General features: G+C 38.3%; 1 non-coding gene across 1 annotated transcript; it reads right to left on the bottom strand.

Moving 5' to 3' along the window:
- Window positions 1–3,992: 3,992 nt before the first annotated feature.
- On the bottom strand, window positions 3,993–4,099 carry LOC141615765 (small nucleolar RNA R71). Its single transcript, XR_012530167.1, has one exon. It is a non-coding gene; the product is annotated as a small nucleolar RNA R71 (small nucleolar RNA).
- Window positions 4,100–18,405: the final 14,306 nt, after the last annotated feature.

Genomic DNA, 18,405 nt, shown 5'->3' with positions numbered 1-18,405 from the left:
CTTACCTTGTGCCTAATTTTGAGTGACGAGCGGCCCGTGAGAGTCCGACATCTTTCGAGTCTTGCAAGGTCGACGGTTCAGTAAGTTTGAAACATTGATTTAACTCGTTTGCACTTCTCATTTGCCACTTTGTCAGTTATTGCATTAAATTGGTTTTAGTGGGTAATTTGTAGCTGATGCGTTGGTCTCGTTCCACTGTTTTTCCTTAGTTGCATTCTCTTTTTGCTTGGGGACAAGCAAATGTTTGGTTTGGGGAGATTTGATGCGTGTCTTTTATATAAGGTTTTCACCTCATTTTTACATGCATTTCTGTACTTTTTATGTAGCATCTGGCTACAAATGCCCCCGAATATCCTACTTTGGTTCGTTTTATGTAATTTGCAGGAATTAACCGAAGAGGATCTAAATCGAGCCTAATTTGTCCCAATTGCATGCATTCATGGAGAATAAGGAGCCGGAGCTTGGAAATCTAACACTCGGAAGACGCTTGAGCTGGGTTCGGGAAGTATTTCAAGGTCTAACGAGCTTAAACAGCTCGATCGAGTGATTTACTGTTCGATCGAATGCTTTTATTTGCCTAAGTTACTCGATCGACCACTTTTGAGTACATGCAAGAGGGAGCAAAGCAAGGAATACTCGATCGAGTAGTTTATTTCTACTCGATCGAGGAGATTGATGCACAGTTGCTCCATCGAGTGGTTTATTTCCACTCGATCGAGTGGTTTACCCTTCTACAGCTTTTTTCCGCCTAATTACTTTATGGGCTTTTGTAATTAGTCCATAGATTAGGTTATAGGATGGATTTTTAGTATAAGACTGAAGGAGTGAACTACGTTATCTCTCTCTTCTCTCGTTCGTGGATTTGGAACATATACTTTGTCACTGTTCTTTGGATTTTACTCTTCCTTTACACTTTGCTACTCGGATTTGGATTTTTGCGATTGGTATTATCATTCTGCTTTTATTCTTAATCTTATTCATTGCTCTAATTCTTTCCCTCTTTTAATTGTTATCATAATTGCTATAATTGAATCCTTATTAGTTTTATCACCACGTCAAGTTTTAATTATCTATTTGTTGTTATTGATAATTCAATGATCATGAGTAGCTAATTTTCTTACGCTAAGACTATAGGGGATCCATAAGTATGAGGGAATAGTAATCGATTTATTGGGTTAATGCTAGTAAGGTATTTGTTGGTTAAATGCTACAATTAACTGTATCCGTCTAATTGAGTCGACGCAATTAGACATTTATTTCTTAGTGATCCTTGACCTGGACCGAAAGGTTGGAAAAGGCGAGACTAGTAGCGAACAATAGGGTATTGCAGTGAGGGCGAAAGTTAAGCTGTTTACACTTTAGGGTGAATTAAGGACCGAAAGGTGACGTTCGCTACCCCTTAGATCGTATTTGCATTGACCTGAGACCTAGATTACTTGACTAAATGATTATGGTGAACCGTTTGTCTTAGCTATTTCTCCTTATCTGCCTGATTCCTTCCTTTTAGTTTCCTCTTCCTTATTCTTATTAGTTTAGAATATCACATTTAAAAACCCCCCATTTGGTTACCTTGACGAACTTAGATTAAGCTACAATTTCCTACCTCTCTGTGGATTCGACCCGACTTCCCTAGCTATATTAGTTAGAGCCAGTTGGTATTTTTGACAGGTACGCGACAGACGTGTCATGTGTCTAATTTATATACGATTTTACTCCCTATTTTAGCTCAGTTTCATTTGATTATTGCACTTTTATTAGTGTATTTGTGACATAATTTCGTGTTCTAGGTGTCTTTGCTTGTTTTCATTGTATTTTGTAGGAAATGAAACATTTGTAGCTTTTTCGTGTCAAATGTGCAAGCACTAAAGTTCACGAGGCTAAAAGAAATGAGATCATGCAAATGGAAGGGCGTTTTGGATAATTCCGAGCAAATAAATCCCGAGCATGGAAGGAATGAACATGGGTTAATGCAAGAAAAGAAATGAAGAAAAAGCCCAAACAAAAGTCCAAGAGATCAAGTGGACTAGCAAGCATAGGATGCCAAATGATGCTCTAACTCGAGGAATTTAGGAGCATTAATATGCAACTTTGGATGCCATATGCTAATTAATCATGGATTAATAGCATTACACCGAGGAACACTCGTCCACGATCGAGGTCACCTTAGCCTATGATATTTGCGTTTCACCCTTTATCATTATGGGATATCTTTTATCATCTTTACACATACCTTTCTATACTCTTAAGCACACAAAATTCTCTTAGTTTTCAGATTATTTTACATTTCTTTTAGCTTTCCTTTTTTATAAACAATTTAAATTAAGCATTTGTTCTTAATAATAGAATCTTTCCATTCAAGATTATTTGGGTTTGTTATTTGAATTCTTCTTGTTCAAGTTCCAAATTCTCTTGTTACGGTAATTTCATTTCTTGTTTATTTTGTTGATTCATTTCGTAGTTTACATTTACGTTATTAGCAATCTAATATTACTTTGATACGTTTAATTATCAAGTTATTATCATCATAATTCATAGCATTTCATATTTATATTCTATCATAATAGTTTCACTAATTCATATGTTATCATTATTTAGCATATTTATAATCCTTATAATTTCATTTAGTTATAATTTTATTATCATCATGTTTATTAATTCATATGTTATTATTAGTTTAATTTCTAATATGAGTGAGTTGTCCGTTTTGTCTAGGGATTAGAGAAGTCATGCATGAATAATATTTGTAAATGTTAAATTAGGATGATATAATATTGTTTGATAAGTTTCTATCACATGCTTTTTTTATTTGCTAATCTTTGGTAATTGATCACTATCTTAGATTAATTTGTTAATTCACTTTTATAAGTCGGGAGGCACGAAAATGAGTTAGACTAAGCATGTTTTAGTAGACCGACCTAGCCATAGCGAGAGCTCGTTAGGACCTGTTCTATGGTTGACAATAAGGCCGAGAGGTGGTTGTCATAAGACCTAAACCATTGACAATATTATCTATTTCTAGTTTAGCATGAGCATGAGCATCTATATATTTGCATGTGTAACCCGACTCCCCTAGACTCTTTTATCATATTAATTTATATCATTTTATTTACAAGCTTATCAAAACCAAACCAAACAAACAATCGAACCAACCTAGATAGAATTCTACTCATAGCAATTCACTACGCAATTCCCGTCTCCTTGTGTTCAACCCCTAATTCCTACATTAATTTGTTAGCCAAGTTTAGGGTATCTTTGTTAGGTGTGCAATAGCCTATCAAATTTTGGCGCCGTTGCCGGAGAGCGCGGTTTTGTTGCATTTTGAATTGTTGATTTCTATCTTGTTTTCTTTTGTCTTAAGGAGAACTTGTTCCTTGAGACCATTCCTACAAGTTTATTGTAGTTGTTTTCTTATGCACAGGTCCTCTCGTACCGAAGAATTGATTTCTTTTGATCCGGAGCCCGAGAAAACTTTCCGTAGCCGACTCAATTATTTCAAGGAGCTTGCCGAATCTTCTAGTCCCGGTGGTTTGGGACGCAATCATACCAACTATCTCATTCGTGACGAGGAAGAAGGTTCTAATTCATCATCTCCACCGCCACCACCATCTCCAATCAAGAAGATTTTAAAACTTTCCGATCACTCCAAGCCCACCGCAGCTATGCTTCCAAGGGGTATCACTACTACCCAAATTGGAGCCGCGGACTTTGAGATCAAACCGGATTTTATTAGCCTTGTGGAGAGAAGGCAATTAAAGGGAAGTTCTTTGTAGGATCCCAATTTTCATGTGCAAAACTTTTGTGACTATTGCTCAATGATTAGGCAAACAGAAGTCACACAATCTTAAATAAGGGATATACTTTTCCCTTTTTCATTAAAGGACAAGGCTAAGCTACGGATCAGTAGCCTTGATAGAACCGCCATGGGGATCACCAATTGAGAGACTTTGGCTCTTTCTTTTTACCAAAACTATTTTCCACCGGAGAAAACTCAAACTTTGAGGAGCCAAATAACGGGGTTCCGTCAACAAGGGCTAGAGAGCCTTTACGAAGCTTGGGAGAGATACAAGGAATTGCAAAGACAATGCCCACATCATGGGTTGGATCCTTGGTTTCTCTCTATAACGTACATTCTATAATGGATGTTGTGCCGAGTCCCACAAGTTCTAGATTCCGCCAACAATGGGTGGTTTGATCAAATTGACACCGATATTGCTCATGCCACAATTGAATACATGGCTATTCATGACTCACAATATGTCAATTCCCTATGTACGCCTCAAAAGACTAAAGAGGAGGCTTCCGATAAAACCATTTTGAAGGCCCAAATTGCCTTGCTTTAGCAAAAATTGGAGACTCAAAATGCGGTCTCATCTCTTCAACAAGTCAATGCCATGTCCACTACTTGGCAAATTGTTGCTTGTGAAGGTTGCGGGGGTGCGGGACATTGCACTGCCTTATGTCAAGCCACCATTGAGGAGGTAAATGCTTTTCAAAGCTTTAGACAAAGTTCATTTCCACCGGGTACTTTTTCAAATACTTACAATCCTAATACAAAGTTCCACCCGAATTTGTCTTACAAAAGCAATAATGTGCTAAATCCTCAACCCCAAAATAACTTTGTGCCCCAATAACCACAAAAACCTTTGTGCCTCAACAAAAAAATAGCTTTGTCCCATAACAAAGGTTCAATTATCCACCGGGTTATCCAAATCAAAATCAAAATCAAAAGCCACCTCAACAAAACTTCCAACCAACCCAAGGTCAATCTCAACTTCCCAACAAAATAACCAAGGGGGGAGCAAACTTGAAGCCTTGGTGATGCAAATGGCTAAGATCCAATCCGAATTATTGGTTCAAATGCAAAAGAGTGATCAAGCTCACAATCAGGGGTGGATCTACATAGGAGGCTATGTGGGCTTAAGCCCAACTAGTTTTTAGGAATATAAACAGTTCACTTCACTAAATATTCATTGTTTCATCCTAGCTCAGTTGGCAAGAGTAGTTACATGAAGAACTCCCATCTTTGTTGTCGGGGGAGGGGGTTCAAATCCCATTAGTTACATATTTTTTGGTTTTTTGTTTGGCATTCCCTCATAAATCTTAATAATGTTTTATAGTATATTGTTAACACGAGAAGTAAAACGGAGCACATAATAATTTGATCATTGATAAATTTACTTAAAACAAATTTGAGACACCCGCTTATTTGAGAATAGAAAAATATTGTATTCAAAAAAGATGGAGATTCCTAGTCTTCATTTTTTTATAATGATTGTTAAATTTAACGGAAATTGTATTATGAATTGTACTGAAAAAATATTTGTAAACAAGTACACATTTTATTTAATCATATATTTTTATAATGTAATGATTTATATTGTAATTCTCCAAAAAAAAGGCTTCATCATTATTCCTATGTCGGTACACTACATGCAACTCCAATTATATGATTTGCGAGTTTCAGTTGTCTTGTCTAACCACCACCGACGTCAACATAGCCCAACCTACTTCTAAATCCTGGATCCGCCCCTGCTCATAATACCACCATCAAAATGCTAGAGAATCAAATGGCTCAACTAGCCTCATCTAGCTCTCAAAGGAAGACGAGTCAACTACCACCCTAAGGTGAGCAACCACATGATACCGTTATTGCTATTACTTTGAGAAGTGGTACCAAATATGATGAGCCCCCTATGCCCAAAGAAAGTAAGGAGGTACTTGTTGAGATGGAGGTTTCTCCTAATGCAAAGAAAGGTGAAGCTATTCCCAAGAAAGTGGATGAATCCATCAATGTTGAGAAAGAGAAAGATGTGGAGGATTCTCCTCCAAAGAAAGATGTTGAAATTAAAGTGTCGAAAAAAGTCAATGTGCCTTTCCCTCATTGATTGGCCAAGCATCAAAAGGAAACTCAATTCGGTATGGAAGTGGTGAAGAATTTATTGGTATCCGTTCCTTTTACCGAGGTAATTACTCAAATTCCATCATACACTAAATTCATGAAAGATATTTTAACGAAGAAGAGGACTTTTGATGATGTTGAAACTATAGCATTCACCGCCAAGTGTAGTGCTCTTTTGCAAAATAATTCCCCTCCTAAGTTAAAAGATCCCGGTAGTTTTTCTATTCCATGCACCATTGGCACCTATACTATTGATAAAGCTTTGTGTGATTTAGGTCCTAGTGTGAGTGTGATGCAATATTCTATTTGTGATAAACTAAACATGGGAGTCTTAAAATGTACTAGTGTCACTTTGCAAATGGCGAATTGTTCTATAAAACGCCCTTTGGGAGTTTTGGAGGATGTACTCGTAAAAGTTGGTAAGTTTTTCATTCCGGTCGATTTCATTGTTCTTGACACGGCCAAAGATGCCCAAATCCCAATCATTTTGGGAAGACCCTTTTTACATACCGCGGGTCAGGTAACTGATGTCAAGAATGGTAAGTTTACTTTGGAAGTTGATGACGATAAGGTCACATATAATTTGAATAGTGCCATGAAGAGTCCAATGCTAGAAGAGTCTTGGTATTCTATTGACATTTTAGATATTGTTGATGTTGTCATAGAAGACTCTATACCTCGATCTTTGGCTAAAGATCCCTTAGAGGCACTTTTGTTATGGAAATCATTTGCAGGCGATGATGAGATTGGAAGTGAGGAAGTGGATGCTTTGGAGGTTGCATTGGATGGAGAAGAGCTATCATTGGAAAAAAAGCTCACAATTTGTAGGTTTGGTTTCTACTCCTCAAGACCTTGAGGTACAAAAACCTGAACTTAAACCCCTCCCCACTAATTTGAAGTATGCTTTTCTAGATGAGTCGAAAATGTGTTCGGTCATAGTTAGTGTTTCATTTGAGTGAGAGTCAATTAACTTCATTGCTTCAAGTTTGAAAACTCATAAGAAAGTCATTGGATACAAACTTGATGATTTGAAGGGCATAAGCCCGGAATTTTGCATGCATAGAATTTACCCTGAGGAAGATCATAAACATGTGTCTAAGGTCAAAGACGACTAAATCCGAACATGCAAGAAGTGGTTAAAAAGGAGGTCATTAAGTTGTTAGATGCGGGAATCATTTATGCAATTTTCGACTCTAAATGGGTTAGTCCGGTCCAAGTGGTTCCTAAGAAATGAGGAACCACCATAATCAAAAATGATAAAACTGAACTTAATCCCACTAAAATTGTGATAGGATGGCGCATGTGCCTTGCCTATAGGGGGTTAAATTTGGCCACCAAGAAAGACAACTACCCATTACCCTTTATTGACCAAATGTTGGAGAGGTTGGCATGTCACAAGTACTTTTGCAATACCCATTAACCCGGATGACCAAGAGAAGACCACATTTACATGTCCCTATGATACCTTTGCTTATCGTAGGATGCCGTTTGGTTTTTGTAATGCCCCGCTACTTTCCAACGTTGCATGATAAGAATCTTTTTATTGAATCTATTATGGAGGTGTTTATGTATGATTTTAGCGTTTATGGTTTTTCATTTGATGCATGCTTGGCTAACTTAACTAAAGTTTTGAAGCGTTGTGAAGAGGTTGATTTGGTATTGAATTTGAAAAAGTGTCACTTCATGGTAAATGAATGAGTGGTATTTGGTCACATTGTTTCTGAAAGAGGTATTGAGATGGACCATGCTAAGGTCCAAGTTATTTAACAACTACCCCCACCGGTAAATGTCAAAAGTGTAATGAGTTTCTTAGGCCATGCGGGATTTTACCGCCGTTTTATCAAGGATTTTTCTAAGATTTCCAAACCCCTTACGGAGCTTCTTTTAAAAGATGCTCCATTTGTGTTTACTAACGATTGTCTTGAGTCTTTTAATAAGATCAAGAAGGCTTTAATCTCCGCACCTATCATCCAATCACCGGATTGGAACTTGCCCTTCGAACTCATGTGTGATGCAAGTGACTATGCAGTAGGTGTCATGCTAGGACAAATAAAAGACAAGGTGCTCCATGCTATCTACTATGCTAGCAAAACCTTGGATGTGGTTCAAATCAACTATGCCACCACGGAGAAAGATAAACTTGTCATTGTCTATGCCTTAGACAAATTCCGCTCTTACTTGATTGGTTCCATAGTCATTTTTCATACCGGTCATGTCGCTTTAAAGCATCTCCAAGCCAAGGCTTATAATATGGATCTTGCTTTTGATCTACAGATTCGTGACAAGAAGGGGGCCGAAAATGTTGTTGCCGATCACTTATCCTGATTGAAGTATGATGATGGAGGTATTCATATACCTATTGATGATTCTTTCACCGATGACTCCTTGATGGTGTTGGAATCTAATACACAATGGTATGCCGACATAGCCAACTATCTAGTTGGAAAGGAGCTGCCACCCAACCTTTCATATCAACAAAGAAAAAAGTTCATGCACGATGCCAAGTTCTTTCTTTAGGATGATCCTTATTTATTCAAACATTGCTCCGACGGGCTATTCCGGAGATGTGTCCCACAATGGGATGTGAAAGGTGTGCTAGAAGAATGTCATTCTTCTCCTTATGGTGGTCATCATGGACCATCCAAGACCATTTCAAAGGTGTTGCAATCCGGCTTCTATTGGCCTACCATGTTCCAAGATGCCAAGAATTTTGTGATGGCATGCTGATGTGACTCATATTTGAGCACATTTAGTCCCCGAATTAACCTCGTTCCCATGCTTTATAGCACATAATTGGGTCATTTACTATCTTTAGTTTCCTATTTTGCATATTCTTTGAGGTTTTGTCCCTTTGGTAGGAAAGGAGTGTTAACCTTGCATTTACATGGCGAAATGGAGCTAAATTGATCGCATGTAATGACCAAGCATCAAAGAGAAGACCAACACTAGAGGCCTAAGTAGATAATAAAGTGAAATGGGCAATGATGAAAGGATCCTTCCATCCCCGAAGTGATCCTTGCGGATTGTGAAGGAGCCAAAAGAAGAGTAGCTGACTGCCCAGGGATCCGAGCGGATCAGACACGATCCGGGCGTCTCCCATCATCAAAATCCGGGCATCTTTCGGCCAAGACGAGCGGATTGCAGCCCATGGAGCCGAGCGTCTTCCAGGCAATCCGAGCGTATCCTTAGTCAGAGAGCCCGTGCCACAGCTCAAGACGCACGGATCGTGGCAGGACTAGCACGAGAATATGCTCATTTCCTTCGAGATGAGCATTTCCTCAACTTTTCTTAGGGTCTTAAGAGTCATTTAAGCCCTTAGTAACCCTAATCTTTGTACCTAATCTTTAGTATAAATACCACATTGTGCTACCTAGATTAGCATGCTCTCTTAACCACCTCCTAATTAGATTTTAATCCATCCTTAATTAGTTCTTAATACTCTCAAATTAGTTGTAATACAATTTATCAATATTAATCTCTTCTCAATTTCTCTATTGTTCATCATTTATTTTGGGTAATTAGAAGATCATTTGGGTTTATTGGGAGATTGACAACCTTCCATCAATCATCAAGTACTTCTATTATTCTTTGCATTATTATTTTGGAATCTCCATAGGTATAATTCTCTTTACCCTTGCTTTAATTATTGTTAATCACTTTCATTTGTTCATCATGTTAAGCCTTGTTAGTTTGATTGACAATCTTATTAGCATGTTGAATTTGATAATGAGTGAGTAGTCTCCTAGCTAGGGTTAATGGGGAATTAGGGGAAACCAACATGGGGAATGATTCATGCTTAATCTAATATGTTTTCATAATTTTTTTTTTTTTTGCAAAAGAGTTATCATTTCATTTCTTAAAAAGAAAAGAAATTACAAAATTTTGCAAAGACTAACCACTAGAGTATACAACCACAAAAGAATAGCAAAAAGACTAGGTATAAAGGGCAATAACTAGCTGATTATAATCCGGGTTTTGCTTCCACATGAGTAGTCTGGTAATAACTTGAAAACGAATTCTCTGAACAAACTGAGAAACAGGCTGAGATTTCCCCTGAAAAATTCGAGAATTTCGCTCCAGCCACAGATTATGCACCAAAGCAGCAAGGGAAGCTCTGAACCAGACTATCCTTCAACCTTTAGCACCACCCAGATGGTAGCTAGTATTAAATTCATTAATGAGTAGATGCCCTTGTCGTAGGATACCCATCCAATTCAACAGTGCATTCCAAGCTTCCTTAGAGTACACATAATGAAAGAACAGATGGGAATGCGACTCCTCAGCAAGCTCACAGAGTGCACATCTATTTACATGATGGAACCCTCTACATTTCAGATTATCAATAGTGGCTAGTTGATTTTGAGCATCAAGGGAGCAAATAATGCGATGACTAGGAATTATGCGAGAATGCAGAATGTTTTTAGCCCACAGACCAGCAGTAGGAGCTTGTCTGAAGAAAAGATATGCTTTCTTCATACTGAGTTTACCTCCCACCACCCAGCTATTAAGGAGAGTTGCAGCAGTATGAGGATCCCCTGTAAGTAGAACCAGTCTATTCCTGGCAGCAAAGATGCCTTTAAAACTGGAAGAAAAGTATTCCTTGCAAGGAACAGACCAGATGTCAGCACTTTTAAGTACATAATGTCTAATCCTATGAGCCCACTTACCAGGGGAGAAAGAAGAGAGGAGCCAAAGCCATTTACAGAGAAGGGAGAGATTCCAAGCTTCCAAGTCTTTAGCATTGAACCCTCCTGTAGCAAAAGGAGAGCAAATGTGTTTCCAACTCTTAAAAACTAACCTCCTGCTGCCCTCAAAAATGCCCCAAAAGAAGTTCTTGCACATCTGGTTGATGTGGTGAACAATTTGCTGGGGGAGGAGAATACTAGAGCACCAAAAATTCTCCAAGCCAAAGACAATAGAGTTGACCAGTTGCAGCTTACCAACATAGGAAAGGGAATGAGTAGTCCAATGCTGAATGGCTTTCTGAATCTTGAGAATCAAAGGGTCAAACATGCTAATGGTGATTCTGGAAGTGTTAAGAGGCAAGCCAAGATACCTAAAAGGGAATTCTCCTTGAGAGAACCCAGTGCTGCTGAGAATCAGGTCCTGAATATGACTGGCAACTCCTCCAAAATAAATGCAGGTCTTATCAATATTAGCAGTGAGCCCAGAGAGTTGAGCAAAGAGCTTGAGAGTATCAGTAACAGCATTTACAAAAGGCACATCTCCTCTAGTAAAAATCATTAAGTCATCTGCAAATATAAGGTGGGTAAGGTTGATAGCACAGCATTTAGGTTGAAAAGAAACCTGATGCTTATCACAAATAGTCCTGAGATATCTAGAAAGGACTTCCATACTTAAGACAAAAAGGTAGGGGGACAAAGGATCCCCTTGCCTGATGCCACTACCACCTTGAAAGAACCCAGAAACTTCACCATTGATCTTGAGAGAGTACCAGGGACTTGAAATACACCCAAGAACCCAAGAAGAAAAGATAGCAGGAAAGCCAAAGCTCCTCAAGGCATTAGCAATGAAATCCCATTGAAGGGAATCAAAAACTTTTCTTATATCCACTTTAATTATACATCTTGGAGAAATGTATTTCCTTCCATACCCTTTAACCAGGGATTGAGAGAGCATAATATTCTCAAAGATGCTTCTACCTTTAATGAAAGCAGCATGTTCATCTCCAACAATAGTAGGCAAAACTCTTTGAAGTCTATTAGCAATGACCTTGCTAACAGCCTTATAAAAGACTGTACAATAGGAAATAGGTCTATAATCAGAGACAAACTCAGGAGTACTCTTTTTAGGAATGAGAGAAATTACAGTTGAATTTGCTTGCTTAGACATATGATTGGTCTGAAAAAAATTAGTAGCAGCTCTACAGAAGTCAGCACCCACAATGAACCAGGCAGATTTAAAAAAACCTGCAGAAAACCATCAATCCCATGACTACTATTGTTATCCATGGAGAAAACAGCTGCTTTTATCTCTTTAGGAGAGACAGGCTGAACAAGGTAAGCTTTATCAGAAGGGGAGACAGAACTGCCAAGTGAAAGAAAACCTTCATCAAGCTGTTGTACAGGAGTCTTCTGACCAAGTAAATCAGCATAAAACTCTTGAAAAGCAAGGTTAACCTTGTTATGACCAGAATGGAGTTCACCAGACTTGTCTTTAATGGCTCCAATCACCTGCTGATGCCTCCTTTCAGAAATTTTAGCAAAAAAATACTTAGAACAAGAGTCAGCTTCCTGAATATGCTTGGCTTTGGCTCTTTGAGATAGGATACTAAGTTCAGAAGCCTTAAGAGAAGTATATTCCAACAGCTTAGACTTCTCTTCTTGAATGAGGGCAGCAGACAAAGGATCCTGAATGAGTCTAGATTGGCAATCAACCAGATTAGACTTAGCCTGCTTAACTTGAAAAGAGATATTAGTGAACTCCCTTTTGTGAAGCTCTGAGAGAGCCTTCTTAACAGACTTAAGCTTGGCAAAAAAAGTAAACATAAGGCTTCCTTGTTTAGCAGTCTTCCAAGCACCAGAAATAATGGAAAAATAGTCGGGATGAGATATCCAACTATTTAAGAAACTGAATCTTTTTTTAATCTTCTTATCATGGGAAATCTGAACAATCACATGAGAGTGATCTGAAATGCCAGCCTCAGAAAATTGAGCAAAAGAATCTGGTAGAGTAGAGATCCAGTTAGGGTTAGCCAGAGCCCTATCAAGTTTAGACCAAACCCTGGTAATATGATCTTGCTTATTAGTCCAAGTAAGGTCACAACCAGTACTAGACAGATCATCCAAATGACAGGCAGACAAGCAGGAGTTAAAATCCAACATATCCTGAAGAACAGGAGGAGTTTTATTGAGCTTTTCATCAGGGTCTCGAACAATATTAAAGTCACCAAGGACTAACCAAGGATCAGGAGTGCTAACATCATGTAATCCAGACCACAACTGCCCCCTTTCCTGAGCATTATTACTACCATAGACAAAGCTCACATAAAACTGGAGATTATATTCAAAATATTTAAGATGTGGGTGAATAAATTGCTCCTCAATCCTTTGAGACAGAAGAGCAGTAGTTTTAGGATTAAGGAGAATCCAAATCCTTCCATTATAGTGTTTACCATAGTTATTGAGAAAGACCCAATCTCTGAAATGAGTATGAGTGATCCTGGCAGCTCTACATTCTTTAACTCTAGTTTCCAAAAGAGCTAACACATCAATATGATTAGTCCAGAGGAAATCTTTAACATCACTATGTTTAATGGGACAGTTAAACCCTCTCACATTCCAAGAAGCAATTTTCATGGCTGCAATGGATGAGGGTCATCAAGTCTACTAGCCACAATTTGGGAACCTAAGCATTCTGAGTGCTTTTTGGAGCCCTGAACAGAAATCAAAGATGGACTAGAAGGGGATCTCTGGCCAAGTTCTGAGCCTACATTCCCCCACTGATCCACCCTCAACTCAGGAACAGTCTCCAAGGTACCACCTAGCTCAACACCAAGGTCCACAGGTAATCCATCAGGAGTTATTTCCCCTTGCTCCAAGACATGGAACTTGTTAGCTATACTAAGAGGAGAAGAAGCCTTAGTGGTCAGCTTTGCTGGAGTCCTAGAAGGGGCAGCCTCTTTCTTATTTGAAACAGAAGGGCGTTTTAGGATGACAACCTTAGGAGGAGGGGGAGACACTGAATCTCTCTTCTCCTTGTCCAACACAATCTGAACCTCCTGAGAACATGCCTCATCCCTACTGGCTTTGGGGGAGGCAGGAGCAGCCTGCTTTAGCCATTTACAAGAGGTATTCTTATGACCCATCTTACAACAACTTGAGCAGTAAAAGGGAACCCACTCATAGACCACTTTCTGAGAGAACTAACCCAGGAAAGGAGCATTGACAGTCACAAAATCAAACAAAGGTAGAGACACATCAATTTCAACCATGACTCTAGCAAAAGATAATTTCTCCTTATTGGTGGTGGAAATATCAGCAAAGAGGGATTTTCCAAGTTTACTGGCAATTTTACTAAGGACAACATCAGACCAGAGGCATGGATCCAGACCTGGAAAAAGAATCCAAACTGGTACCCGTGCCACTTTTTCCATTTCCAGAGAGAAAGAAGGGTACCACTGCTTTAGAATTAGGGAATTACTACCAACCATCCAAGGACCCTTTCGTAGCACAGAAGTCATTGCCTCAAGAGAGTCAAACCTGAAGGCAAACCAGCCTTTCTTATAATACTGAACTACTGGAAGAGCTATAGGGCTCCAATGCTTAGTGACAAAGTCCTGAACAGTTTTCAGAGTTGGTTTGGCACCAATAACATGACCCATCAAAGTAAATTCCCAATGTTTCAACTCTTGCTCAAAATCAGATTCATCTATGTCAATTTCAGTAGCTTGAGCACTTTCTTGACAATAGTATAAACTCATTCCAGCCTTAGTAGGACTTTTAACAACATTAGACCATGATTTAGAAGGGGGTGGGACAATCACAACAGTGTCAGCAGTAGTAACAGTAGCTACCACAGGCACAGCAGCATGATCAGAGTTACTAACTAACGAGTGAGTAACAGGGGAAGTAACGACAGGAGTACCATTCAACCTAGTTTGAGAATCATTTGTAGGTTTAGGAGAAACCACAGAATTGGCCAAATTAGGTGTACTAGAAGCAGTAATTATATGAGAAGAAGAAGGTTTTTTACCTGACTGAGAAGCTCGAGCAGTAATGGCGGATTCAATCAGCGCATTAACTGTCCCGGATTTTCGCGTCTGGGTTTGACAATTCTCCACCGATGTAGCACCATTTCCGCCATTAGAACTATCAGAAGGACCCTTAGCAAGCACTGCATCCGTCCCTACCCTTGATTTGGCAAGACGACTCCGAGTTTTCGCCATGGAAATCAAAAGAGAAGAAAGAGGACAGAGTACCGCGTAAAAAAGAACATAAGAAAAAAAAAAAGAGGAAAAGTGGTTATAGAGAGAGAAAGTGGTTATAGAGAGAGAAAGTGAGAAATGCGAGCCTATGAATCCTTGCAACTTATGCAACTAGGGTTTGACGTTACTGATGCACATGTTATGCATATGTTATGTTTATGTGATCTATGTAACATGCATGCAATATAAAAGCATATTAAAATAAAAGATGAGGAAAATAATTTTCCTTACATTGAAAATGGTAGTATTTGGGCACAACCAAGATCGCCATCTTGGTTGTTCTTGAGCTATTCATCAATGGCAAGATCCTCCATAAACCCAAGCTTCCAAAGAGAAAGCCTCCTCTCAAATTGCACCCAAGAACAACACCCAAGAATCTAACAAGTATTAACTAGATACTATGCTAGAAATACCCTTGATTATATTTGTAATATTACTAACAATCTTAGTAAATATTTATTTTACTAACAAATCTTAGTAAAATGTTTATATTAATTTTTAGAGAGAAAGACCAACAACTTCATTCACATGCATAAGTGTACAAGTGAGTAGTGTGTCAAAATGAACAAAAATTTTGGTCTATATGGTGGGGGGAAACCGGTTGAGAGGGGTGGAGTGTAGGAGTAGATTTTGTCTTATTTTTATCCAATCCTTTATGACATGCATAAGAACAAAAGATAACTTATGGAAGAATATAAAGCAAAGTGAAATGATTATGTTTATAATCATCCACTACACTCTATTTTACACGGTCCAATGCCCCATTTACGGGTCCATATTGGTTCTTATATTTATCGCACAAATACGTGTAAATTTTACTTTAAAAATCGATTTATGTTTAAATGCTTCCCAATAAATTTTGTCCAAATCACTCCGTAAATATACGTGTACCGCTACACATATTATTTACGTACCAATACTAATCACATTAATCAATTAGTACTAATTTAACAATTAACTACTTAATCATTAATTCCCGTCTCAAATAATTTATTATTTAATTATCGCATAATTAAATAATAATTTCCGCGCCTCGAGTTCACAACTCAATATCTCTCTAAATTAATTAATCAACTAACTCTTAGTCAATATATCAAGGGACTAATTAAACTGTATCTCATACAATTAATTAGTTTTCATGTTGGGGTTCGTTCCTTTAGGTGTGACCGAAAGGGATCAGCTGAACACCGCCGTCTCATGACAGTAACGTCAAACCCTAGTTGGCCAACCGTTACCGATATACGTTGATCAGCTGACTAGTATTGCCAATGAATATCCCATGCATATTCCTTAATGAGATTTAATAATATTATCACGCACTATTGTGGAGGACAAAACTCCAACAATCTCCCACTTGTCCGAGATAAGTTGAGCGATGATTATAACACAAAATTGTGGATAACTCCTTATCCCAACATTATCCTGCTTGTACTCTACAAGGGCGTGTTACCGATTCTTTTGTCCGTTTTAACAACAATCTTCCACTCAATGCAAGGTGTCTTTCAGGTCGCACTTGCACATGAACTTATCGTGAGTGGTTTTCTCGATCGGGAGTGTGACTGCAGGACCGGAAAAATCTACCATAGATTACTTCCGAGCGTGGCCACGCATTTCTCAGTCACAACTCCTCGAGTGGCCTAGAGATGTTTAAACCCAACGTGGGTGGACAATTCCTGTCTACCCTATCTATCCTTTTGCACAATACAGATCACCATGACCCAGTAGATGTCCTTTGGCCTCCTTTCACGGCACGACCTAGGACAAAAACCAAAGTCACTCGGAAACTGCACTTGCTCAGATAATAGTCTCCAGTTTAAAGAATCGACTCATAGAAATATCATAGAAGTCCCTGCCACGATCGGGCGTCTGTAATAGATCTAAGGGACTCTATAAATGTCACTGCCCGACAAAGTGTCCCGCAGTCTGCCTATGTAAACGACTAGTCATCCTTATGACCTTATGGTGCTGAACCTACCATCAATCGACTTACAATCTAGTCACTCCGAGACGTCACCTCATTAAGTGATTAGGGGCTAATACAATGTTCATCCTATTCACTTGAATTGGGATTCAACATTGTCTCCACAACCAATTCGGATAAACAAGGTATTCATGTTTTCAGTCAAACTGAATAAATGAGTTCTTAAAGAGACTCAAACAATGAATGCGATCATGACTTACATAAATATTAATACTCTATCCAATATTTACATTACGATCTTCAGCAATTAAGGTATATTCCTCATTCACATTGAGATGACATAACCATCATGTCTACCTTATGCCAACGACTTTGGTTAGAGGATTAGCAACAGTTGCATCACTCTAATTTCCTTTGCTATTTTTCTTTTTGTTCTATGCAATATTTTTATCACATAGAGCCTTTCTGAGTACATGTCTAAACAAGTTTTTAGACTCTGGTTCTAAAGCCAGTCAAACACTCCACTGTTTTCACAGTCTCTCGGGAGACGATATTCGGCTAACAGAACTACTCTAGTTCCATTAAATTCCGGATATCAACTATCTCTTTTACAACATCGGATGTTGTAATGTACTTAGCTTTCGTTCATGATTTGTACGTATAACACTTATACATACACATCCTTCATATGACATCTTTTATGTATGACTCCTCATACATATCTGCTTTATACATGTATAACTTCTTATACATATATGTATAACTTCTTATACATATTTTCTTTATTCACATAGCACTTTTACATGCTAACCATTCCTTAACGAGGCCCATAACATCTTATAAGCATGGGAATGTAATCGTGTAACCCTTTTACACGAAATTCATTAATTCCTCCAAACTACAAGAGTAAATCCTCAATGCTTCTCAAGTAATCAAGGATGCTCTTGATAATCATCTAGTGACACTCACTAGGAAATGGTTGGTAATGACTTCTCATATTCTCAACATGATAAGTCCCGACGAGAGAAGCTTTTAGCATATTAATAGATCCTGCAGCGGAAGCACAAGAGATCATATTAATAGTTCAACAACTTAAACGAGTCAAGAATCTTATCACATAAGTCTCTTGACTATAATGCTAATATCCATGGAGATCTATCTCATTAGATCTAGATGTTTAAAGATGCGTCATGCTACTCTCAAATATTCACCTGAGAATATTTCTAGTCACTAATATGCCAAACACATATTTAGACTAAGAAACATCACCTTAACTACATTTATAGTCACTAATATGTCAAGCACATATTTAGACTAAGAAACTCACTTTAGCTCCCAGTAAACTCCATGTATCATCATGGTACCTCGACAACTCGAGTAATACCATTATGATTAATGACATGATTTAACCCAAGGTTCCAACTCTTTGACGTATATAAGATCACAAAATGGATCTTTCAAGCATGCTTGGCTTCTTAGCATTGACAAGATCAACAAAACTTCTCTCAAGGAGAAAATTTCGTTATTCTTTTGCCGAATCTCATCCTCATGAGAGGCTATATTGCTAAGAACATACGAATTGATAAAGGCTTTTGGGTTGTCACAAACTCTCTGTAACGAACTCAAAATTGAAACATC

The sequence above is a fragment of the Silene latifolia genome, chromosome 11 (assembly GCF_048544455.1).
Source record: "Silene latifolia isolate original U9 population chromosome 11, ASM4854445v1, whole genome shotgun sequence".
NCBI classification, from domain to species: Eukaryota; Viridiplantae; Streptophyta; class Magnoliopsida; order Caryophyllales; family Caryophyllaceae; genus Silene; species Silene latifolia.
Note: the sequence above shows the minus strand (reverse complement) of the source record. Positions and strands in the feature narration are given on the sequence as shown.